The sequence below is a fragment of the Hyla sarda genome, unplaced genomic scaffold, assembly GCF_029499605.1.
Source record: "Hyla sarda isolate aHylSar1 unplaced genomic scaffold, aHylSar1.hap1 scaffold_3031, whole genome shotgun sequence".
Lineage (NCBI taxonomy): Eukaryota > Metazoa > Chordata > Amphibia > Anura > Hylidae > Hyla > Hyla sarda.
This window is the reverse complement of record NW_026609750.1, coordinates 1-25,306: the sequence shown is the minus strand read 5'-3', so window position 1 is coordinate 25,306 and position 25,306 is coordinate 1. Positions and strand designations below refer to the sequence as shown.

The following is a 25,306-nucleotide window of genomic DNA, read 5'->3' as shown; positions in this document are numbered from 1 at the left end:
GGCTGTCCCCAAACGGTATCAAACCAACACCCACGGGAAGCTGTAAGCATAGAGGACATGCCTGCACCCCATTGGACTTACCTGTGTGGGTTAAATCCGGGTTATTTGACAACCTATGGCGGTGATGGTTCTGCTCAGGCAGAGCAGTGCTGATGCTCCTCATAAAGCTGTCGCTGCTGTGAAGGTTCTAGGTGACATCACAAATCCCTATGGTTACATACACAACAAAGCTGGGTTGTTGTTGTTTACACTCTGCAAGGCCTGTGGAAGTGAGTGACATCATAGCACTGTAGTTCTGAGGGTTCTAGATGGATGCAACAATCTCCTGTTGCTTCTATGAAGGCCATAATAGACGACATCACCAAACAGCTCCATAGTCACATACACAGCAAAGGAGAGATGTTGTTTACACCTAGTGATGTCAGTGGTATTGAGTGACATCACAGCACAGTGCTAAGGCTCCTGGGCCTGGACACAGCAGCGGCTGCAATATCTCAACGGAGAATACGTTTATATATATGTGTGTGTGTGCGCGTATATATATATATATATATATATATATATATATATATATATATATTCTCCGCCGAAATCACTTTTAAACCCATTTCCACCTTTTTTTCCCTTCTCTTCCTCTTACTTTTTTTTCACGTTTTTTTACGTTTTTCTCCTTTTCGCCTCTTTTCTGGGCGTATTATTCTTCTTTTTCTTCTTTTTTTTCGTCTAATGCATACCCCATCAGTGCAGCAATGCTTATTCAATACCGCCAGCAGATGGAGACACTGGGGGATAATTTTCTAAGGATTTATACTGATTTTTCCTGTCTGAATTTGTCGCACAGAAAGTTGCAGGCCAAATATGTGTGACATTTCTGCGACTTTAGCTTCTAGAGCATTTTTACAACATTATACATAGGTGCTGAATACATAAAAAGCGACTGTTCAGCGACAGACAAGTCGCATCGGCTGAAAGTAGGCCAGAATGTCAGTCCATGTTGGAGCAGGTTTAGATACAGTCTAAAGTATAGATCTCAAAGTCTGTGCACAGAATTTAGCAAGGGCCTCGCACCTTCTGATGCATCAGGTAGGTGCACAATAGCATAGCCTAACCCTCTGTACTTTGGTCTATATTGATGCGGGACATAGACAGCCAGCTGATGACCAATCCATTAGTGCAATGGATGGCTGGAAGCATTTGTCTTTGCCTTTGCAATACCACAGAAGCAATGCATGGTCAATGTACAGCAATGACACACCTGTGTGAACAGCCAGGAGACCCCCCCCCATGTTATGTTACATAGTTACATAGTTAGTACGGTCGAAAAAAGACATATGTCCATCAAGTTCAACCAGGGAATTAAGGGGTAGGGGTGTGGCGCGATATTGGGGAAGGGATGAGATTTTATATTTCTTCATAAGCATTAATCTTATTTTGTCAATTAGGAACATTCAGCACCCACCCGCTATCAAGGCAGCTGCCTATCATGTCATGCCCTACCTGCACAGGTGTGCTGGCTACTCAAATGATCCAATTAAGGAGGCCATTTAGTCAGCAGCAGCAGAAGTCCTGTGCCTGGACGCTCCAACAGCGGCCAGACACAAGCAGAAGCAGCAGCAGCAGCACCACCTTTTGTTTTTTGGCTGCAGCAGCAAGGCCCACAGGGCTGGCTAGCTGGCTAGCCAGCAAGCAGGTAGCAATGAAAGTAGGAATCTTTCTTTTTAACCCTGTAAGGGGGTGGTGCACTGTACCCGAAGATACTGCCATATCGGGTCAATGCATAGGGCGACGGAAGCAAGCTTCGAAATCGGCCCCCGTTCTCAAAAATCCATTTAATATATGGTCCCCAGATAGGGGACGTATCAGATATTAAACTGATAAGAACAGATACTACACTTGATCTTAGCCAAAAGGCCGAGAAGCGATAACCGTGAAAGGGGCGGGCCCAACAAGGTCCCCTTCATGGGCACTATCACTGCTTGCTGTCAGGGAGGCTGCCAGACAATTTTCCATGCACACTCTGGGCTGGGGGGCAGTCAACCACCAGTACACACAGCAGAACCTAAACCCATACCATTATTGCTAAGCAGCAAGACAGGGGCCCATTGCACTCCCACGGGGCCTTTTTAAATGCAATCCATAACCCGGATTTGCCAGGAACCCTTCTTACTCCTCCTACTTGCATGTGACACTGGGCTTAGGATCTGCATAGGAAACACACACACAAGCACACACCTACCTTTGTTGCCTGCAGATGCCTCCTTGGCTGTCCCCAAACGGTATCAAACCAACACCCACGGGAAGCTGTAAGCATAGAGGACATGCCTGCACCCCATTGGACTTACCTGTGTGGGTTAAATCCGGGTTATTTGACAACCTATGGCGGTGATGGTTCTGCTCAGGCAGAGCAGTGCTGATGCTCCTCATAAAGCTGTCGCTGCTGTGAAGGTTCTAGGTGACATCACAAATCCCTATGGTTACATACACAACAAAGCTGGGTTGTTGTTGTTTACACTCTGCAAGGCCTGTGGAAGTGAGTGACATCATAGCACTGTAGTTCTGAGGGTTCTAGATGGATGCAACAATCTCCTGTTGCTTCTATGAAGGCCATAATAGACGACATCACCAAACAGCTCCATAGTCACATACACAGCAAAGGAGAGATGTTGTTTACACCTAGTGATGTCAGTGGTATTGAGTGACATCACAGCACAGTGCTAAGGCTCCTGGGCCTGGACACAGCAGCGGCTGCAATATCTCAACGGAGAATACGTTTATATATATGTGTGTGTGTGCGCGTATATATATATATATATATATATATATATATATATATATATATATTTCTCCGCCGAAATCACTTTTAAACCCATTTCCACCTTTTTTTCCCTTCTCTTCCTCTTACTTTTTTTTCACGTTTTTTTACGTTTTTCTCCTTTTCGCCTCTTTTCTGGGCGTATTATTCTTCTTTTTCTTCTTTTTTTTCGTCTAATGCATACCCCATCAGCAATGCTTATTCAATACCGCCAGCAGATGGAGACACTGGGGGATAATTTTCTAAGGATTTATACTGATTTTTCCTGTCTGAATTTGTCGCACAGAAAGTTGCAGGCCAAATATGTGTGACATTTCTGCGACTTTAGCTTCTAGAGCATTTTTACAACATTATACATAGGTGCTGAATACATAAAAAGCGACTGTTCAGCGACAGACAAGTCGCATCGGCTGAAAGTAGGCCAGAATGTCAGTCCATGTTGGAGCAGGTTTAGATACAGTCTAAAGTATAGATCTCAAAGTCTGTGCACAGAATTTAGCAAGGGCCTCGCACCTTCTGATGCATCAGGTAGGTGCACAATAGCATAGCCTAACCCTCTGTACTTTGGTCTATATTGATGCGGGACATAGACAGCCAGCTGATGACCAATCCATTAGTGCAATGGATGGCTGGAAGCATTTGTCTTTGCCTTTGCAATACCACAGAAGCAATGCATGGTCAATGTACAGCAATGACACACCTGTGTGAACAGCCAGGAGCCCCCCCCCCCATGTTATGTTACATAGTTACATAGTTAGTACGGTCGAAAAAAGACATATGTCCATCAAGTTCAACCAGGGAATTAAGGGGTAGGGGTGTGGCGCGATATTGGGGAAGGGATGAGATTTTATATTTCTTCATAAGCATTAATCTTATTTTGTCAATTAGGAACATTCAGCACCCACCCGCTATCAAGGCAGCTGCCTATCATGTCATGCCCTACCTGCACAGGTGTGCTGGCTACTCAAATGATCCAATTAAGGAGGCCATTTAGTCAGCAGCAGCAGAAGTCCTGTGCCTGGACGCTCCAACAGCGGCCAGACACAAGCAGAAGCAGCAGCAGGCAGCAGCAGCACCACCTTTTGTTTTTTGGCTGCAGCAGCAAGGCCCACAGGGCTGGCTAGCTGGCTAGCCAGCAAGCAGGTAGCAATGAAAGTAGGAATCTTTCTTTTTAACCCTGTAAGGGGGTGGTGCACTGTACCCGAAGATACTGCCATATCGGGTCAATGCATAGGGCGACGGAAGCAAGCTTCGAAATCGGCCCCCGTTCTCAAAAATCCATTTAATATATGGTCCCCAGATAGGGGACGTATCAGATATTAAACTGATAAGAACAGATACTACACTTGATCTTAGCCAAAAGGCCGAGAAGCGATAACCGTGAAAGGGGCGGGCCCAACAAGGTCCCCTTCATGGGCACTATCACTGCTTGCTGTCAGGGAGGCTGCCAGACAATTTTCCATGCACACTCTGGGCTGGGGGGCAGTCAACCACCAGTACACACAGCAGAACCTAAACCCATACCATTATTGCTAAGCAGCAAGACAGGGGCCCATTGCACTCCCACGGGGCCTTTTTAAATGCAATCCATAACCCGGATTTGCCAGGAACCCTTCTTACTCCTCCTACTTGCATGTGACACTGGGCTTAGGATCTGCATAGGAAACACACACACAAGCACACACCTACCTTTGTTGCCTGCAGATGCCTCCTTGGCTGTCCCCAAACGGTATCAAACCAACACCCACGGGAAGCTGTAAGCATAGAGGACATGCCTGCACCCCATTGGACTTACCTGTGTGGGTTAAATCCGGGTTATTTGACAACCTATGGCGGTGATGGTTCTGCTCAGGCAGAGCAGTGCTGATGCTCCTCATAAAGCTGTCGCTGCTGTGAAGGTTCTAGGTGACATCACAAATCCCTATGGTTACATACACAACAAAGCTGGGTTGTTGTTGTTTACACTCTGCAAGGCCTGTGGAAGTGAGTGACATCATAGCACTGTAGTTCTGAGGGTTCTAGATGGATGCAACAATCTCCTGTTGCTTCTATGAAGGCCATAATAGACGACATCACCAAACAGCTCCATAGTCACATACACAGCAAAGGAGAGATGTTGTTTACACCTAGTGATGTCAGTGGTATTGAGTGACATCACAGCACAGTGCTAAGGCTCCTGGGCCTGGACACAGCAGCGGCTGCAATATCTCAACGGAGAATACGTTTATATATATGTGTGTGTGTGCGCGTATATATATATATATATATATATATATATATATATATATATATATATCTCCGCCGAAATCACTTTTAAACCCATTTCCACCTTTTTTTCCCTTCTCTTCCTCTTACTTTTTTTTCACGTTTTTTTACGTTTTTCTCCTTTTCGCCTCTTTTCTGGGCGTATTATTCTTCTTTTTCTTCTTTTTTTTCGTCTAATGCATACCCCATCAGTGCAGCAATGCTTATTCAATACCGCCAGCAGATGGAGACACTGGGGGATAATTTTCTAAGGATTTATACTGATTTTTCCTGTCTGAATTTGTCGCACAGAAAGTTGCAGGCCAAATATGTGTGACATTTCTGCGACTTTAGCTTCTAGAGCATTTTTACAACATTATACATAGGTGCTGAATACATAAAAAGCGACTGTTCAGCGACAGACAAGTCGCATCGGCTGAAAGTAGGCCAGAATGTCAGTCCATGTTGGAGCAGGTTTAGATACAGTCTAAAGTATAGATCTCAAAGTCTGTGCACAGAATTTAGCAAGGGCCTCGCACCTTCTGATGCATCAGGTAGGTGCACAATAGCATAGCCTAACCCTCTGTACTTTGGTCTATATTGATGCGGGACATAGACAGCCAGCTGATGACCAATCCACAATGGATGGCTGGAAGCATTTGTCTTTGCCTTTGCAATACCACAGAAGCAATGCATGGTCAATGTACAGCAATGACACACCTGTGTGAACAGCCAGGAGACCCCCCCCCATGTTATGTTACATAGTTACATAGTTAGTACGGTCGAAAAAAGACATATGTCCATCAAGTTCAACCAGGGAATTAAGGGGTAGGGGTGTGGCGCGATATTGGGGAAGGGATGAGATTTTATATTTCTTCATAAGCATTAATCTTATTTTGTCAATTAGGAACATTCAGCACCCACCCGCTATCAAGGCAGCTGCCTATCATGTCATGCCCTACCTGCACAGGTGTGCTGGCTACTCAAATGATCCAATTAAGGAGGCCATTTAGTCAGCAGCAGCAGAAGTCCTGTGCCTGGACGCTCCAACAGCGGCCAGACACAAGCAGAAGCAGCAGAAGCAGCAGCAGCAGCACCACCTTTTGTTTTTTGGCTGCAGCAGCAAGGCCCACAGGGCTGGCTAGCTGGCTAGCCAGCAAGCAGGTAGCAATGAAAGTAGGAATCTTTCTTTTTAACCCTGTAAGGGGGTGGTGCACTGTACCCGAAGATACTGCCATATCGGGTCAATGCATAGGGCGACGGAAGCAAGCTTCGAAATCGGCCCCCGTTCTCAAAAATCCATTTAATATATGGTCCCCAGATAGGGGACGTATCAGATATTAAACTGATAAGAACAGATACTACACTTGATCTTAGCCAAAAGGCCGAGAAGCGATAACCGTGAAAGGGGCGGGCCCAACAAGGTCCCCTTCATGGGCACTATCACTGCTTGCTGTCAGGGAGGCTGCCAGACAATTTTCCATGCACACTCTGGGCTGGGGGGCAGTCAACCACCAGTACACACAGCAGAACCTAAACCCATACCATTATTGCTAAGCAGCAAGACAGGGGCCCATTGCACTCCCACGGGGCCTTTTTAAATGCAATCCATAACCCGGATTTGCCAGGAACCCTTCTTACTCCTCCTACTTGCATGTGACACTGGGCTTAGGATCTGCATAGGAAACACACACACAAGCACACACCTACCTTTGTTGCCTGCAGATGCCTCCTTGGCTGTCCCCAAACGGTATCAAACCAACACCCACGGGAAGCTGTAAGCATAGAGGACATGCCTGCACCCCATTGGACTTACCTGTGTGGGTTAAATCCGGGTTATTTGACAACCTATGGCGGTGATGGTTCTGCTCAGGCAGAGCAGTGCTGATGCTCCTCATAAAGCTGTCGCTGCTGTGAAGGTTCTAGGTGACATCACAAATCCCTATGGTTACATACACAACAAAGCTGGGTTGTTGTTGTTTACACTCTGCAAGGCCTGTGGAAGTGAGTGACATCATAGCACTGTAGTTCTGAGGGTTCTAGATGGATGCAACAATCTCCTGTTGCTTCTATGAAGGCCATAATAGACGACATCACCAAACAGCTCCATAGTCACATACACAGCAAAGGAGAGATGTTGTTTACACCTAGTGATGTCAGTGGTATTGAGTGACATCACAGCACAGTGCTAAGGCTCCTGGGCCTGGACACAGCAGCGGCTGCAATATCTCAACGGAGAATACGTTTATATATATGTGTGTGTGTGCGCGTATATATATATATATATATATATATATATATATATATATATATATTTCTCCGCCGAAATCACTTTTAAACCCATTTCCACCTTTTTTTCCCTTCTCTTCCTCTTACTTTTTTTTCACGTTTTTTTACGTTTTTCTCCTTTTCGCCTCTTTTCTGGGCGTATTATTCTTCTTTTTCTTCTTTTTTTTCGTCTAATGCATACCCCATCAGTGCAGCAATGCTTATTCAATACCGCCAGCAGATGGAGACACTGGGGGATAATTTTCTAAGGATTTATACTGATTTTTCCTGTCTGAATTTGTCGCACAGAAAGTTGCAGGCCAAATATGTGTGACATTTCTGCGACTTTAGCTTCTAGAGCATTTTTACAACATTATACATAGGTGCTGAATACATAAAAAGCGACTGTTCAGCGACAGACAAGTCGCATCGGCTGAAAGTAGGCCAGAATGTCAGTCCATGTTGGAGCAGGTTTAGATACAGTCTAAAGTATAGATCTCAAAGTCTGTGCACAGAATTTAGCAAGGGCCTCGCACCTTCTGATGCATCAGGTAGGTGCACAATAGCATAGCCTAACCCTCTGTACTTTGGTCTATATTGATGCGGGACATAGACAGCCAGCTGATGACCAATCCATTAGTGCAATGGATGGCTGGAAGCATTTGTCTTTGCCTTTGCAATACCACAGAAGCAATGCATGGTCAATGTACAGCAATGACACACCTGTGTGAACAGCCAGGAGACCCCCCCCCCCCATGTTATGTTACATAGTTACATAGTTAGTACGGTCGAAAAAAGACATATGTCCATCAAGTTCAACCAGGGAATTAAGGGGTAGGGGTGTGGCGCGATATTGGGGAAGGGATGAGATTTTATATTTCTTCATAAGCATTAATCTTATTTTGTCAATTAGGAACATTCAGCACCCACCCGCTATCAAGGCAGCTGCCTATCATGTCATGCCCTACCTGCACAGGTGTGCTGGCTACTCAAATGATCCAATTAAGGAGGCCATTTAGTCAGCAGCAGCAGAAGTCCTGTGCCTGGACGCTCCAACAGCGGCCAGACACAAGCAGAAGCAGCAGCAGCAGCAGCAGCACCACCTTTTGTTTTTTGGCTGCAGCAGCAAGGCCCACAGGGCTGGCTAGCTGGCTAGCCAGCAAGCAGGTAGCAATGAAAGTAGGAATCTTTCTTTTTAACCCTGTAAGGGGGTGGTGCACTGTACCCGAAGATACTGCCATATCGGGTCAATGCATAGGGCGACGGAAGCAAGCTTCGAAATCGGCCCCCGTTCTCAAAAATCCATTTAATATATGGTCCCCAGATAGGGGACGTATCAGATATTAAACTGATAAGAACAGATACTACACTTGATCTTAGCCAAAAGGCCGAGAAGCGATAACCGTGAAAGGGGCGGGCCCAACAAGGTCCCCTTCATGGGCACTATCACTGCTTGCTGTCAGGGAGGCTGCCAGACAATTTTCCATGCACACTCTGGGCTGGGGGGCAGTCAACCACCAGTACACACAGCAGAACCTAAACCCATACCATTATTGCTAAGCAGCAAGACAGGGGCCCATTGCACTCCCACGGGGCCTTTTTAAATGCAATCCATAACCCGGATTTGCCAGGAACCCTTCTTACTCCTCCTACTTGCATGTGACACTGGGCTTAGGATCTGCATAGGAAACACACACACAAGCACACACCTACCTTTGTTGCCTGCAGATGCCTCCTTGGCTGTCCCCAAACGGTATCAAACCAACACCCACGGGAAGCTGTAAGCATAGAGGACATGCCTGCACCCCATTGGACTTACCTGTGTGGGTTAAATCCGGGTTATTTGACAACCTATGGCGGTGATGGTTCTGCTCAGGCAGAGCAGTGCTGATGCTCCTCATAAAGCTGTCGCTGCTGTGAAGGTTCTAGGTGACATCACAAATCCCTATGGTTACATACACAACAAAGCTGGGTTGTTGTTGTTTACACTCTGCAAGGCCTGTGGAAGTGAGTGACATCATAGCACTGTAGTTCTGAGGGTTCTAGATGGATGCAACAATCTCCTGTTGCTTCTATGAAGGCCATAATAGACGACATCACCAAACAGCTCCATAGTCACATACACAGCAAAGGAGAGATGTTGTTTACACCTAGTGATGTCAGTGGTATTGAGTGACATCACAGCACAGTGCTAAGGCTCCTGGGCCTGGACACAGCAGCGGCTGCAATATCTCAACGGAGAATACGTTTATATATATGTGTGTGTGTGCGCGTATATATATATATATATATATATATATATATATATATATATATATATCTCCGCCGAAATCACTTTTAAACCCATTTCCACCTTTTTTTCCCTTCTCTTCCTCTTACTTTTTTTTCACGTTTTTTTACGTTTTTCTCCTTTTCGCCTCTTTTCTGGGCGTATTATTCTTCTTTTTCTTCTTTTTTTTCGTCTAATGCATACCCCATCAGTGCAGCAATGCTTATTCAATACCGCCAGCAGATGGAGACACTGGGGGATAATTTTCTAAGGATTTATACTGATTTTTCCTGTCTGAATTTGTCGCACAGAAAGTTGCAGGCCAAATATGTGTGACATTTCTGCGACTTTAGCTTCTAGAGCATTTTTACAACATTATACATAGGTGCTGAATACATAAAAAGCGACTGTTCAGCGACAGACAAGTCGCATCGGCTGAAAGTAGGCCAGAATGTCAGTCCATGTTGGAGCAGGTTTAGATACAGTCTAAAGTATAGATCTCAAAGTCTGTGCACAGAATTTAGCAAGGGCCTCGCACCTTCTGATGCATCAGGTAGGTGCACAATAGCATAGCCTAACCCTCTGTACTTTGGTCTATATTGATGCGGGACATAGACAGCCAGCTGATGACCAATCCATTAGTGCAATGGATGGCTGGAAGCATTTGTCTTTGCCTTTGCAATACCACAGAAGCAATGCATGGTCAATGTACAGCAATGACACACCTGTGTGAACAGCCAGGAGACCCCCCCCCCCATGTTATGTTACATAGTTACATAGTTAGTACGGTCGAAAAAAGACATATGTCCATCAAGTTCAACCAGGGAATTAAGGGGTAGGGGTGTGGCGCGATATTGGGGAAGGGATGAGATTTTATATTTCTTCATAAGCATTAATCTTATTTTGTCAATTAGGAACATTCAGCACCCACCCGCTATCAAGGCAGCTGCCTATCATGTCATGCCCTACCTGCACAGGTGTGCTGGCTACTCAAATGATCCAATTAAGGAGGCCATTTAGTCAGCAGCAGCAGAAGTCCTGTGCCTGGACGCTCCAACAGCGGCCAGACACAAGCAGAAGCAGCAGAAGCAGCAGCAGCAGCACCACCTTTTGTTTTTTGGCTGCAGCAGCAAGGCCCACAGGGCTGGCTAGCTGGCTAGCCAGCAAGCAGGTAGCAATGAAAGTAGGAATCTTTCTTTTTAACCCTGTAAGGGGGTGGTGCACTGTACCCGAAGATACTGCCATATCGGGTCAATGCATAGGGCGACGGAAGCAAGCTTCGAAATCGGCCCCCGTTCTCAAAAATCCATTTAATATATGGTCCCCAGATAGGGGACGTATCAGATATTAAACTGATAAGAACAGATACTACACTTGATCTTAGCCAAAAGGCCGAGAAGCGATAACCGTGAAAGGGGCGGGCCCAACAAGGTCCCCTTCATGGGCACTATCACTGCTTGCTGTCAGGGAGGCTGCCAGACAATTTTCCATGCACACTCTGGGCTGGGGGGCAGTCAACCACCAGTACACACAGCAGAACCTAAACCCATACCATTATTGCTAAGCAGCAAGACAGGGGCCCATTGCACTCCCACGGGGCCTTTTTAAATGCAATCCATAACCCGGATTTGCCAGGAACCCTTCTTACTCCTCCTACTTGCATGTGACACTGGGCTTAGGATCTGCATAGGAAACACACACACAAGCACACACCTACCTTTGTTGCCTGCAGATGCCTCCTTGGCTGTCCCCAAACGGTATCAAACCAACACCCACGGGAAGCTGTAAGCATAGAGGACATGCCTGCACCCCATTGGACTTACCTGTGTGGGTTAAATCCGGGTTATTTGACAACCTATGGCGGTGATGGTTCTGCTCAGGCAGAGCAGTGCTGATGCTCCTCATAAAGCTGTCGCTGCTGTGAAGGTTCTAGGTGACATCACAAATCCCTATGGTTACATACACAACAAAGCTGGGTTGTTGTTGTTTACACTCTGCAAGGCCTGTGGAAGTGAGTGACATCATAGCACTGTAGTTCTGAGGGTTCTAGATGGATGCAACAATCTCCTGTTGCTTCTATGAAGGCCATAATAGACGACATCACCAAACAGCTCCATAGTCACATACACAGCAAAGGAGAGATGTTGTTTACACCTAGTGATGTCAGTGGTATTGAGTGACATCACAGCACAGTGCTAAGGCTCCTGGGCCTGGACACAGCAGCGGCTGCAATATCTCAACGGAGAATACGTTTATATATATGTGTGTGTGTGCGCGTATATATATATATATATATATATATATATATATATATATATATATATTCTCCGCCGAAATCACTTTTAAACCCATTTCCACCTTTTTTTCCCTTCTCTTCCTCTTACTTTTTTTTCACGTTTTTTTACGTTTTTCTCCTTTTCGCCTCTTTTCTGGGCGTATTATTCTTCTTTTTCTTCTTTTTTTTCGTCTAATGCATACCCCATCAGTGCAGCAATGCTTATTCAATACCGCCAGCAGATGGAGACACTGGGGGATAATTTTCTAAGGATTTATACTGATTTTTCCTGTCTGAATTTGTCGCACAGAAAGTTGCAGGCCAAATATGTGTGACATTTCTGCGACTTTAGCTTCTAGAGCATTTTTACAACATTATACATAGGTGCTGAATACATAAAAAGCGACTGTTCAGCGACAGACAAGTCGCATCGGCTGAAAGTAGGCCAGAATGTCAGTCCATGTTGGAGCAGGTTTAGATACAGTCTAAAGTATAGATCTCAAAGTCTGTGCACAGAATTTAGCAAGGGCCTCGCACCTTCTGATGCATCAGGTAGGTGCACAATAGCATAGCCTAACCCTCTGTACTTTGGTCTATATTGATGCGGGACATAGACAGCCAGCTGATGACCAATCCATTAGTGCAATGGATGGCTGGAAGCATTTGTCTTTGCCTTTGCAATACCACAGAAGCAATGCATGGTCAATGTACAGCAATGACACACCTGTGTGAACAGCCAGGAGACCCCCCCCCCCCCCCATGTTATGTTACATAGTTACATAGTTAGTACGGTCGAAAAAAGACATATGTCCATCAAGTTCAACCAGGGAATTAAGGGGTAGGGGTGTGGCGCGATATTGGGGAAGGGATGAGATTTTATATTTCTTCATAAGCATTAATCTTATTTTGTCAATTAGGAACATTCAGCACCCACCCGCTATCAAGGCAGCTGCCTATCATGTCATGCCCTACCTGCACAGGTGTGCTGGCTACTCAAATGATCCAATTAAGGAGGCCATTTAGTCAGCAGCAGCAGAAGTCCTGTGCCTGGACGCTCCAACAGCGGCCAGACACAAGCAGAAGCAGCAGAAGCAGCAGCAGCAGCACCACCTTTTGTTTTTTGGCTGCAGCAGCAAGGCCCACAGGGCTGGCTAGCTGGCTAGCCAGCAAGCAGGTAGCAATGAAAGTAGGAATCTTTCTTTTTAACCCTGTAAGGGGGTGGTGCACTGTACCCGAAGATACTGCCATATCGGGTCAATGCATAGGGCGACGGAAGCAAGCTTCGAAATCGGCCCCCGTTCTCAAAAATCCATTTAATATATGGTCCCCAGATAGGGGACGTATCAGATATTAAACTGATAAGAACAGATACTACACTTGATCTTAGCCAAAAGGCCGAGAAGCGATAACCGTGAAAGGGGCGGGCCCAACAAGGTCCCCTTCATGGGCACTATCACTGCTTGCTGTCAGGGAGGCTGCCAGACAATTTTCCATGCACACTCTGGGCTGGGGGGCAGTCAACCACCAGTACACACAGCAGAACCTAAACCCATACCATTATTGCTAAGCAGCAAGACAGGGGCCCATTGCACTCCCACGGGGCCTTTTTAAATGCAATCCATAACCCGGATTTGCCAGGAACCCTTCTTACTCCTCCTACTTGCATGTGACACTGGGCTTAGGATCTGCATAGGAAACACACACACAAGCACACACCTACCTTTGTTGCCTGCAGATGCCTCCTTGGCTGTCCCCAAACGGTATCAAACCAACACCCACGGGAAGCTGTAAGCATAGAGGACATGCCTGCACCCCATTGGACTTACCTGTGTGGGTTAAATCCGGGTTATTTGACAACCTATGGCGGTGATGGTTCTGCTCAGGCAGAGCAGTGCTGATGCTCCTCATAAAGCTGTCGCTGCTGTGAAGGTTCTAGGTGACATCACAAATCCCTATGGTTACATACACAACAAAGCTGGGTTGTTGTTGTTTACACTCTGCAAGGCCTGTGGAAGTGAGTGACATCATAGCACTGTAGTTCTGAGGGTTCTAGATGGATGCAACAATCTCCTGTTGCTTCTATGAAGGCCATAATAGACGACATCACCAAACAGCTCCATAGTCACATACACAGCAAAGGAGAGATGTTGTTTACACCTAGTGATGTCAGTGGTATTGAGTGACATCACAGCACAGTGCTAAGGCTCCTGGGCCTGGACACAGCAGCGGCTGCAATATCTCAACGGAGAATACGTTTATATATATGTGTGTGTGTGCGCGTATATATATATATATATATATATATATATATATATATATATATATTTCTCCGCCGAAATCACTTTTAAACCCATTTCCACCTTTTTTTCCCTTCTCTTCCTCTTACTTTTTTTTCACGTTTTTTTACGTTTTTCTCCTTTTCGCCTCTTTTCTGGGCGTATTATTCTTCTTTTTCTTCTTTTTTTTCGTCTAATGCATACCCCATCAGTGCAGCAATGCTTATTCAATACCGCCAGCAGATGGAGACACTGGGGGATAATTTTCTAAGGATTTATACTGATTTTTCCTGTCTGAATTTGTCGCACAGAAAGTTGCAGGCCAAATATGTGTGACATTTCTGCGACTTTAGCTTCTAGAGCATTTTTACAACATTATACATAGGTGCTGAATACATAAAAAGCGACTGTTCAGCGACAGACAAGTCGCATCGGCTGAAAGTAGGCCAGAATGTCAGTCCATGTTGGAGCAGGTTTAGATACAGTCTAAAGTATAGATCTCAAAGTCTGTGCACAGAATTTAGCAAGGGCCTCGCACCTTCTGATGCATCAGGTAGGTGCACAATAGCATAGCCTAACCCTCTGTACTTTGGTCTATATTGATGCGGGACATAGACAGCCAGCTGATGACCAATCCATTAGTGCAATGGATGGCTGGAAGCATTTGTCTTTGCCTTTGCAATACCACAGAAGCAATGCATGGTCAATGTACAGCAATGACACACCTGTGTGAACAGCCAGGAGACCCCCCCCCCCCCATGTTATGTTACATAGTTACATAGTTAGTACGGTCGAAAAAAGACATATGTCCATCAAGTTCAACCAGGGAATTAAGGGGTAGGGGTGTGGCGCGATATTGGGGAAGGGATGAGATTTTATATTTCTTCATAAGCATTAATCTTATTTTGTCAATTAGGAACATTCAGCACCCACCCGCTATCAAGGCAGCTGCCTATCATGTCATGCCCTACCTGCACAGGTGTGCTGGCTACTCAAATGATCCAATTAAGGAGGCCATTTAGTCAGCAGCAGCAGAAGTCCTGTGCCTGGACGCTCCAACAGCGGCCAGACACAAGCAGAAGCAGCAGAAGCAGCAGCAGCAGCACCACCTTTTGTTTTTTGGCTGCAGCAGCAAGGCCCACAGGGCTGGCTAGCTGGCTAGCCAGCAAGCAGGTAGCAATGAAAGTAGGAATCTTTCTTTTTAACCCTGTAAGGGGGTGGTGCACTGTACCCGAAGATACTGCCATATCGGGTCAATGCATAGGGCGACGGAAGCAAGCTTCGAAATCGGCCCCCGTTCTCAAAAATCCATTTAATATATGGTCCCCAGATAGGGGACGTATCAGATATTAAACTGATAAGAACAGATACTACACTTGATCTTAGCCAAAAGGCCGAGAAGCGATAACCGTGAAAGGGGCGGGCCCAACAAGGTCCCCTTCATGGGCACTATCACTGCTTGCTGTCAGGGAGGCTGCCAGACAATTTTCCATGCACACTCTGGGCTGGGGGGCAGTCAACCACCAGTACACACAGCAGAACCTAAACCCATACCATTATTGCTAAGCAGCAAGACAGGGGCCCATTGCACTCCCACGGGGCCTTTTTAAATGCAATCCATAACCCGGATTTGCCAGGAACCCTTCTTACTCCTCCTACTTGCATGTGACACTGGGCTTAGGATCTGCATAGGAAACACACACACAAGCACACACCTACCTTTGTTGCCTGCAGATGCCTCCTTGGCTGTCCCCAAACGGTATCAAACCAACACCCACGGGAAGCTGTAAGCATAGAGGACATGCCTGCACCCCATTGGACTTACCTGTGTGGGTTAAATCCGGGTTATTTGACAACCTATGGCGGTGATGGTTCTGCTCAGGCAGAGCAGTGCTGATGCTCCTCATAAAGCTGTCGCTGCTGTGAAGGTTCTAGGTGACATCACAAATCCCTATGGTTACATACACAACAAAGCTGGGTTGTTGTTGTTTACACTCTGCAAGGCCTGTGGAAGTGAGTGACATCATAGCACTGTAGTTCTGAGGGTTCTAGATGGATGCAACAATCTCCTGTTGCTTCTATGAAGGCCATAATAGACGACATCACCAAACAGCTCCATAGTCACATACACAGCAAAGGAGAGATGTTGTTTACACCTAGTGATGTCAGTGGTATTGAGTGACATCACAGCACAGTGCTAAGGCTCCTGGGCCTGGACACAGCAGCGGCTGCAATATCTCAACGGAGAATACGTTTATATATATGTGTGTGTGTGCGCGTATATATATATATATATATATATATATATATATATATATATATATTTCTCCGCCGAAATCACTTTTAAACCCATTTCCACCTTTTTTTCCCTTCTCTTCCTCTTACTTTTTTTTCACGTTTTTTTACGTTTTTCTCCTTTTCGCCTCTTTTCTGGGCGTATTATTCTTCTTTTTCTTCTTTTTTTTCGTCTAATGCATACCCCATCAGTGCAGCAATGCTTATTCAATACCGCCAGCAGATGGAGACACTGGGGGATAATTTTCTAAGGATTTATACTGATTTTTCCTGTCTGAATTTGTCGCACAGAAAGTTGCAGGCCAAATATGTGTGACATTTCTGCGACTTTAGCTTCTAGAGCATTTTTACAACATTATACATAGGTGCTGAATACATAAAAAGCGACTGTTCAGCGACAGACAAGTCGCATCGGCTGAAAGTAGGCCAGAATGTCAGTCCATGTTGGAGCAGGTTTAGATACAGTCTAAAGTATAGATCTCAAAGTCTGTGCACAGAATTTAGCAAGGGCCTCGCACCTTCTGATGCATCAGGTAGGTGCACAATAGCATAGCCTAACCCTCTGTACTTTGGTCTATATTGATGCGGGACATAGACAGCCAGCTGATGACCAATCCATTAGTGCAATGGATGGCTGGAAGCATTTGTCTTTGCCTTTGCAATACCACAGAAGCAATGCATGGTCAATGTACAGCAATGACACACCTGTGTGAACAGCCAGGAGACCCCCCCCCCCATGTTATGTTACATAGTTACATAGTTAGTACGGTCGAAAAAAGACATATGTCCATCAAGTTCAACCAGGGAATTAAGGGGTAGGGGTGTGGCGCGATATTGGGGAAGGGATGAGATTTTATATTTCTTCATAAGCATTAATCTTATTTTGTCAATTAGGAACATTCAGCACCCACCCGCTATCAAGGCAGCTGCCTATCATGTCATGCCCTACCTGCACAGGTGTGCTGGCTACTCAAATGATCCAATTAAGGAGGCCATTTAGTCAGCAGCAGCAGAAGTCCTGTGCCTGGACGCTCCAACAGCGGCCAGACACAAGCAGAAGCAGCAGCAGCAGCACCACCACCTTTTGTTTTTTGGCTGCAGCAGCAAGGCCCACAGGGCTGGCTAGCTGGCTAGCCAGCAAGCAGGTAGCAATGAAAGTAGGAATCTTTCTTTTTAACCCTGTAAGGGGGTGGTGCACTGTACCCGAAGATACTGCCATATCGGGTCAATGCATAGGGCGACGGAAGCAAGCTTCGAAATCGGCCCCCGTTCTCAAAAATCCATTTAATATATGGTCCCCAGATAGGGGACGTATCAGATATTAAACTGATAAGAACAGATACTACACTTGATCTTAGCCAAAAGGCCGAGAAGCGATAACCGTGAAAGGGGCGGGCCCAACAAGGTCCCCTTCATGGGCACTATCACTGCTTGCTGTCAGGGAGGCTGCCAGACAATTTTCCATGCACACTCTGGGCTGGGGGGCAGTCAACCACCAGTACACACAGCAGAACCTAAACCCATACCATTATTGCTAAGCAGCAAGACAGGGGCCCATTGCACTCCCACGGGGCCTTTTTAAATGCAATCCATAACCCGGATTTGCCAGGAACCCTTCTTACTCCTCCTACTTGCATGTGACACTGGGCTTAGGATCTGCATAGGAAACACACACACAAGCACACACCTACCTTTGTTGCCTGCAGATGCCTCCTTGGCTGTCCCCAAACGGTATCAAACCAACACCCACGGGAAGCTGTAAGCATAGAGGACATGCCTGCACCCCATTGGACTTACCTGTGTGGGTTAAATCCGGGTTATTTGACAACCTATGGCGGTGATGGTTCTGCTCAGGCAGAGCAGTGCTGATGCTCCTCATAAAGCTGTCGCTGCTGTGAAGGTTCTAGGTGACATCACAAATCCCTATGGTTACATACACAACAAAGCTGGGTTGTTGTTGTTTACACTCTGCAAGGCCTGTGGAAGTGAGTGACATCATAGCACTGTAGTTCTGAGGGTTCTAGATGGATGCAACAATCTCCTGTTGCTTCTATGAAGGCCATAATAGACGACATCACCAAACAGCTCCATAGTCACATACACAGCAAAGGAGAGATGTTGTTTACACCTAGTGATGTCAGTGGTATTGAGTGACATCACAGCACAGTGCTAAGGCTCCTGGGCCTGGACACAGCAGCGGCTGCAATATCTCAACGGAGAATACGTTTATATATATGTGTGTGTGTGCGCGTATATATATATATATATATATATATATATATATATATATATATTTCTCCGCCGAAATCACTTTTAAACCCATTTCCACCTTTTTTTCCCTTCTCTTCCTCTTACTTTTTTTTCACGTTTTTTTACGTTTTTCTCCTTTTCGCCTCTTTTCTGGGCGTATTATTCTTCTTTTTCTTCTTTTTTTTCGTCTAATGCATACCCCATCAGTGCAGCAATGCTTATTCAATACCGCCAGCAGATGGAGACACTGGGGGATAATTTTCTAAGGATTTATACTGATTTTTCCTGTCTGAATTTGTCGCACAGAAAGTTGCAGGCCAAATATGTGTGACATTTCTGCGACTTTAGCTTCTAGAGCATTTTTACAACATTATACATAGGTGCTGAATACATAAAAAGCGACTGTTCAGCGACAGACAAGTCGCATCGGCTGAAAGTAGGCCAGAATGTCAGTCCATGTTGGAGCAGGTTTAGATACAGTCTAAAGTATAGATCTCAAAGTCTGTGCACAGAATTTAGCAAGGGCCTCGCACCTTCTGATGCATCAGGTAGGTGCACAATAGCATAGCCTAACCCTCTGTACTTTGGTCTATATTGATGCGGGACATAGACAGCCAGCTGATGACCAATCCATTAGTGCAATGGATGGCTGGAAGCATTTGTCTTTGCCTTTGCAATACCACAGAAGCAATGCATGGTCAATGTACAGCAATGACACACCTGTGTGAACAGCCAGGAGACCCCCCCCCCCATGTTATGTTACATAGTTACATAGTTAGTACGGTCGAAAAAAGACATATGTCCATCAAGTTCAACCAGGGAATTAAGGGGTAGGGGTGTGGCGCGATATTGGGGAAGGGATGAGATTTTATATTTCTTCATAAGCATTAATCTTATTTTGTCAATTAGGAACATTCAGCACCCACCCGCTATCAAGGCAGCTGCCTATCATGTCATGCCCTACCTGCACAGGTGTGCTGGCTACTCAAATGATCCAATTAAGGAGGCCATTTAGTCAGCAGCAGCAGAAGTCCTGTGCCTGGACGCTCCAACAGCGGCCAGACACAAGCAAGAGCAGCAGCAGCAGCAGCACCACCTTTTGTTTTTTGGCTGCAGCAGCAAGGCCCACAGGGCTGGCTAGCTGGCTAGCCAGCAAGCAGGTAGCAATGAAAGTAGGAATCTTTCTTTTTAACCCTGTAAGGGGGTGGTGCACTGTACCCGAAGATACTGCCATATCGGGTCAATGCATAGGGCGACGGAAGCAAGCTTCGAAATCGGCCCCCGTTCTCAAAAATCCATTTAATATATGGTCCCCAGATAGGGGACGTATCAGATATTAAACTGATAAGAACAGATACTACACTTGATCTTAGCCAAAAGGCCGAGAAGCGATAACCGTGAAAGGGGCGGGCCCAACAAGGTCCCCTTCATGGGCACTATCACTGCTTGCTGTCAGGGAGGCTGCCAGACAATTTTCCATGCACACTCTGGGCTGGGGGGCAGTCAACCACCAGTACACACAGCAGAACCTAAACCCATACCATTATTGCTAAGCAGCAAGACAGGGGCCCATTGCACTCCCACGGGGCCTTTTTAAATGCAATCCATAACCCGGATTTGCCAGGAACCCTTCTTACTCCTCCTACTTGCATGTGACACTGGGCTTAGGATCTGCATAGGAAACACACACACAAGCACACACCTACCTTTGTTGCCTGCAGATGCCTCCTTGGCTGTCCCCAAACGGTATCAAACCAACACCCACGGGAAGCTGTAAGCATAGAGGACATGCCTGCACCCCATTGGACTTACCTGTGTGGGTTAAATCCGGGTTATTTGACAACCTATGGCGGTGATGGTTCTGCTCAGGCAGAGCAGTGCTGATGCTCCTCATAAAGCTGTCGCTGCTGTGAAGGTTCTAGGTGACATCACAAATCCCTATGGTTACATACACAACAAAGCTGGGTTGTTGTTGTTTACACTCTGCAAGGCCTGTGGAAGTGAGTGACATCATAGCACTGTAGTTCTGAGGGTTCTAGATGGATGCAACAATCTCCTGTTGCTTCTATGAAGGCCATAATAGACGACATCACCAAACAGCTCCATAGTCACATACACAGCAAAGGAGAGATGTTGTTTACACCTAGTGATGTCAGTGGTATTGAGTGACATCACAGCACAGTGCTAAGGCTCCTGGGCCTGGACACAGCAGCGGCTGCAATATCTCAACGGAGAATACGTTTATATATATGTGTGTGTGTGCGCGTATATATATATATATATATATATATATATATATATATATATATATTTCTCCGCCGAAATCACTTTTAAACCCATTTCCACCTTTTTTTCCCTTCTCTTCCTCTTACTTTTTTTTCACGTTTTTTTACGTTTTTCTCCTTTTCGCCTCTTTTCTGGGCGTATTATTCTTCTTTTTCTTCTTTTTTTTCGTCTAATGCATACCCCATCAGTGCAGCAATGCTTATTCAATACCGCCAGCAGATGGAGACACTGGGGGATAATTTTCTAAGGATTTATACTGATTTTTCCTGTCTGAATTTGTCGCACAGAAAGTTGCAGGCCAAATATGTGTGACATTTCTGCGACTTTAGCTTCTAGAGCATTTTTACAACATTATACATAGGTGCTGAATACATAAAAAGCGACTGTTCAGCGACAGACAAGTCGCATCGGCTGAAAGTAGGCCAGAATGTCAGTCCATGTTGGAGCAGGTTTAGATACAGTCTAAAGTATAGATCTCAAAGTCTGTGCACAGAATTTAGCAAGGGCCTCGCACCTTCTGATGCATCAGGTAGGTGCACAATAGCATAGCCTAACCCTCTGTACTTTGGTCTATATTGATGCGGGACATAGACAGCCAGCTGATGACCAATCCATTAGTGCAATGGATGGCTGGAAGCATTTGTCTTTGCCTTTGCAATACCACAGAAGCAATGCATGGTCAATGTACAGCAATGACACACCTGTGTGAACAGCCAGGAGACCCCCCCCCCCCCATGTTATGTTACATAGTTACATAGTTAGTACGGTCGAAAAAAGACATATGTCCATCAAGTTCAACCAGGGAATTAAGGGGTAGGGGTGTGGCGCGATATTGGGGAAGGGATGAGATTTTATATTTCTTCATAAGCATTAATCTTATTTTGTCAATTAGGAACATTCAGCACCCACCCGCTATCAAGGCAGCTGCCTATCATGTCATGCCCTACCTGCACAGGTGTGCTGGCTACTCAAATGATCCAATTAAGGAGGCCATTTAGTCAGCAGCAGCAGAAGTCCTGTGCCTGGACGCTCCAACAGCGGCCAGACACAAGCAGAAGCAGCAGAAGCAGCAGCAGCAGCACCACCTTTTGTTTTTTGGCTGCAGCAGCAAGGCCCACAGGGCTGGCTAGCTGGCTAGCCAGCAAGCAGGTAGCAATGAAAGTAGGAATCTTTCTTTTTAACCCTGTAAGGGGGTGGTGCACTGTACCCGAAGATACTGCCATATCGGGTCAATGCATAGGGCGACGGAAGCAAGCTTCGAAATCGGCCCCCGTTCTCAAAAATCCATTTAATATATGGTCCCCAGATAGGGGACGTATCAGATATTAAACTGATAAGAACAGATACTACACTTGATCTTAGCCAAAAGGCCGAGAAGCGATAACCGTGAAAGGGGCGGGCCCAACAAGGTCCCCTTCATGGGCACTATCACTGCTTGCTGTCAGGGAGGCTGCCAGACAATTTTCCATGCACACTCTGGGCTGGGGGGCAGTCAACCACCAGTACACACAGCAGAACCTAAACCCATACCATTATTGCTAAGCAGCAAGACAGGGGCCCATTGCACTCCCACGGGGCCTTTTTAAATGCAATCCATAACCCGGATTTGCCAGGAACCCTTCTTACTCCTCCTACTTGCATGTGACACTGGGCTTAGGATCTGCATAGGAAACACACACACAAGCACACACCTACCTTTGTTGCCTGCAGATGCCTCCTTGGCTGTCCCCAAACGGTATCAAACCAACACCCACGGGAAGCTGTAAGCATAGAGGACATGCCTGCACCCCATTGGACTTACCTGTGTGGGTTAAATCCGGGTTATTTGACAACCTATGGCGGTGATGGTTCTGCTCAGGCAGAGCAGTGCTGATGCTCCTCATAAAGCTGTCGCTGCTGTGAAGGTTCTAGGTGACATCACAAATCCCTATGGTTACATACACAACAAAGCTGGGTTGTTGTTGTTTACACTCTGCAAGGCCTGTGGAAGTGAGTGACATCATAGCACTGTAGTTCTGAGGGTTCTAGATGGATGCAACAATCTCCTGTTGCTTCTATGAAGGCCATAATAGACGACATCACCAAACAGCTCCATAGTCACATACACAGCAAAGGAGAGATGTTGTTTACACCTAGTGATGTCAGTGGTATTGAGTGACATCACAGCACAGTGCTAAGGCTCCTGGGCCTGGACACAGCAGCGGCTGCAATATCTCAACGGAGAATACGTTTATATATATGTGTGTGTGTGCGCGTATATATATATATATATATATATATATATATATATATATATATATTTCTCCGCCGAAATCACTTTTAAACCCATTTCCACCTTTTTTTCCCTTCTCTTCCTCTTACTTTTTTTTCACGTTTTTTTACGTTTTTCTCCTTTTCGCCTCTTTTCTGGGCGTATTATTCTTCTTTTTCTTCTTTTTTTTCGTCTAATGCATACCCCATCAGTGCAGCAATGCTTATTCAATACCGCCAGCAGATGGAGACACTGGGGGATAATTTTCTAAGGATTTATACTGATTTTTCCTGTCTGAATTTGTCGCACAGAAAGTTGCAGGCCAAATATGTGTGACATTTCTGCGACTTTAGCTTCTAGAGCATTTTTACAACATTATACATAGGTGCTGAATACATAAAAAGCGACTGTTCAGCGACAGACAAGTCGCATCGGCTGAAAGTAGGCCAGAATGTCAGTCCATGTTGGAGCAGGTTTAGATACAGTCTAAAGTATAGATCTCAAAGTCTGTGCACAGAATTTAGCAAGGGCCTCGCACCTTCTGATGCATCAGGTAGGTGCACAATAGCATAGCCTAACCCTCTGTACTTTGGTCTATATTGATGCGGGACATAGACAGCCAGCTGATGACCAATCCATTAGTGCAATGGATGGCTGGAAGCATTTGTCTTTGCCTTTGCAATACCACAGAAGCAATGCATGGTCAATGTACAGCAATGACACACCTGTGTGAACAGCCAGGAGACCCCCCCCCCCCCATGTTATGTTACATAGTTACATAGTTAGTACGGTCGAAAAAAGACATATGTCCATCAAGTTCAACCAGGGAATTAAGGGGTAGGGGTGTGGCGCGATATTGGGGAAGGGATGAGATTTTATATTTCTTCATAAGCATTAATCTTATTTTGTCAATTAGGAACATTCAGCACCCACCCGCTATCAAGGCAGCTGCCTATCATGTCATGCCCTACCTGCACAGGTGTGCTGGCTACTCAAATGATCCAATTAAGGAGGCCATTTAGTCAGCAGCAGCAGAAGTCCTGTGCCTGGACGCTCCAACAGCGGCCAGACACAAGCAGAAGCAGCAGAAGCAGCAGCAGCAGCACCACCTTTTGTTTTTTGGCTGCAGCAGCAAGGCCCACAGGGCTGGCTAGCTGGCTAGCCAGCAAGCAGGTAGCAATGAAAGTAGGAATCTTTCTTTTTAACCCTGTAAGGGGGTGGTGCACTGTACCCGAAGATACTGCCATATCGGGTCAATGCATAGGGCGACGGAAGCAAGCTTCGAAATCGGCCCCCGTTCTCAAAAATCCATTTAATATATGGTCCCCAGATAGGGGACGTATCAGATATTAAACTGATAAGAACAGATACTACACTTGATCTTAGCCAAAAGGCCGAGAAGCGATAACCGTGAAAGGGGCGGGCCCAACAAGGTCCCCTTCATGGGCACTATCACTGCTTGCTGTCAGGGAGGCTGCCAGACAATTTTCCATGCACACTCTGGGCTGGGGGGCAGTCAACCACCAGTACACACAGCAGAACCTAAACCCATACCATTATTGCTAAGCAGCAAGACAGGGGCCCATTGCACTCCCACGGGGCCTTTTTAAATGCAATCCATAACCCGGATTTGCCAGGAACCCTTCTTACTCCTCCTACTTGCATGTGACACTGGGCTTAGGATCTGCATAGGAAACACACACACAAGCACACACCTACCTTTGTTGCCTGCAGATGCCTCCTTGGCTGTCCCCAAACGGTATCAAACCAACACCCACGGGAAGCTGTAAGCATAGAGGACATGCCTGCACCCCATTGGACTTACCTGTGTGGGTTAAATCCGGGTTATTTGACAACCTATGGCGGTGATGGTTCTGCTCAGGCAGAGCAGTGCTGATGCTCCTCATAAAGCTGTCGCTGCTGTGAAGGTTCTAGGTGACATCACAAATCCCTATGGTTACATACACAACAAAGCTGGGTTGTTGTTGTTTACACTCTGCAAGGCCTGTGGAAGTGAGTGACATCATAGCACTGTAGTTCTGAGGGTTCTAGATGGATGCAACAATCTCCTGTTGCTTCT

The 25,306-nt window shown here is 46.0% G+C and overlaps 11 non-coding genes across 11 annotated transcripts; all 11 read right to left on the bottom strand.

The window, feature by feature from the left end:
* Positions 1-1,732: 1,732 nt before the first annotated feature.
* On the bottom strand, positions 1,733-1,923 carry LOC130327894 (U2 spliceosomal RNA). The gene has a single exon (XR_008872190.1). It is a non-coding gene; the product is annotated as a U2 spliceosomal RNA (small nuclear RNA).
* A 2,074-nt stretch (positions 1,924-3,997) lies between these two features.
* On the bottom strand, positions 3,998-4,188 carry LOC130327893 (U2 spliceosomal RNA). The gene has a single exon (XR_008872189.1). It is a non-coding gene; the product is annotated as a U2 spliceosomal RNA (small nuclear RNA).
* Positions 4,189-6,262: 2,074 nt separating this feature from the next.
* Positions 6,263-6,453, bottom strand: LOC130327891 (U2 spliceosomal RNA). Its single transcript, XR_008872188.1, has one exon. It is a non-coding gene; the product is annotated as a U2 spliceosomal RNA (small nuclear RNA).
* A 2,080-nt stretch (positions 6,454-8,533) lies between these two features.
* Positions 8,534-8,724, bottom strand: LOC130327890 (U2 spliceosomal RNA). The gene has a single exon (XR_008872187.1). It is a non-coding gene; the product is annotated as a U2 spliceosomal RNA (small nuclear RNA).
* Positions 8,725-10,806: 2,082 nt separating this feature from the next.
* On the bottom strand, positions 10,807-10,997 carry LOC130327889 (U2 spliceosomal RNA). The gene has a single exon (XR_008872186.1). It is a non-coding gene; the product is annotated as a U2 spliceosomal RNA (small nuclear RNA).
* A 2,087-nt stretch (positions 10,998-13,084) lies between these two features.
* Positions 13,085-13,275, bottom strand: LOC130327888 (U2 spliceosomal RNA). Its single transcript, XR_008872185.1, has one exon. It is a non-coding gene; the product is annotated as a U2 spliceosomal RNA (small nuclear RNA).
* A 2,084-nt stretch (positions 13,276-15,359) lies between these two features.
* Positions 15,360-15,550, bottom strand: LOC130327899 (U2 spliceosomal RNA). Its single transcript, XR_008872194.1, has one exon. It is a non-coding gene; the product is annotated as a U2 spliceosomal RNA (small nuclear RNA).
* Positions 15,551-17,626: 2,076 nt separating this feature from the next.
* On the bottom strand, positions 17,627-17,817 carry LOC130327897 (U2 spliceosomal RNA). The gene has a single exon (XR_008872193.1). It is a non-coding gene; the product is annotated as a U2 spliceosomal RNA (small nuclear RNA).
* Positions 17,818-19,891: 2,074 nt separating this feature from the next.
* On the bottom strand, positions 19,892-20,082 carry LOC130327896 (U2 spliceosomal RNA). The gene has a single exon (XR_008872192.1). It is a non-coding gene; the product is annotated as a U2 spliceosomal RNA (small nuclear RNA).
* Positions 20,083-22,166: 2,084 nt separating this feature from the next.
* LOC130327895 (U2 spliceosomal RNA) lies at positions 22,167-22,357 on the bottom strand. The gene has a single exon (XR_008872191.1). It is a non-coding gene; the product is annotated as a U2 spliceosomal RNA (small nuclear RNA).
* Positions 22,358-24,441: 2,084 nt separating this feature from the next.
* LOC130327887 (U2 spliceosomal RNA) lies at positions 24,442-24,632 on the bottom strand. Its single transcript, XR_008872184.1, has one exon. It is a non-coding gene; the product is annotated as a U2 spliceosomal RNA (small nuclear RNA).
* Between the last annotated feature and the right edge of the window lie 674 nt (positions 24,633-25,306).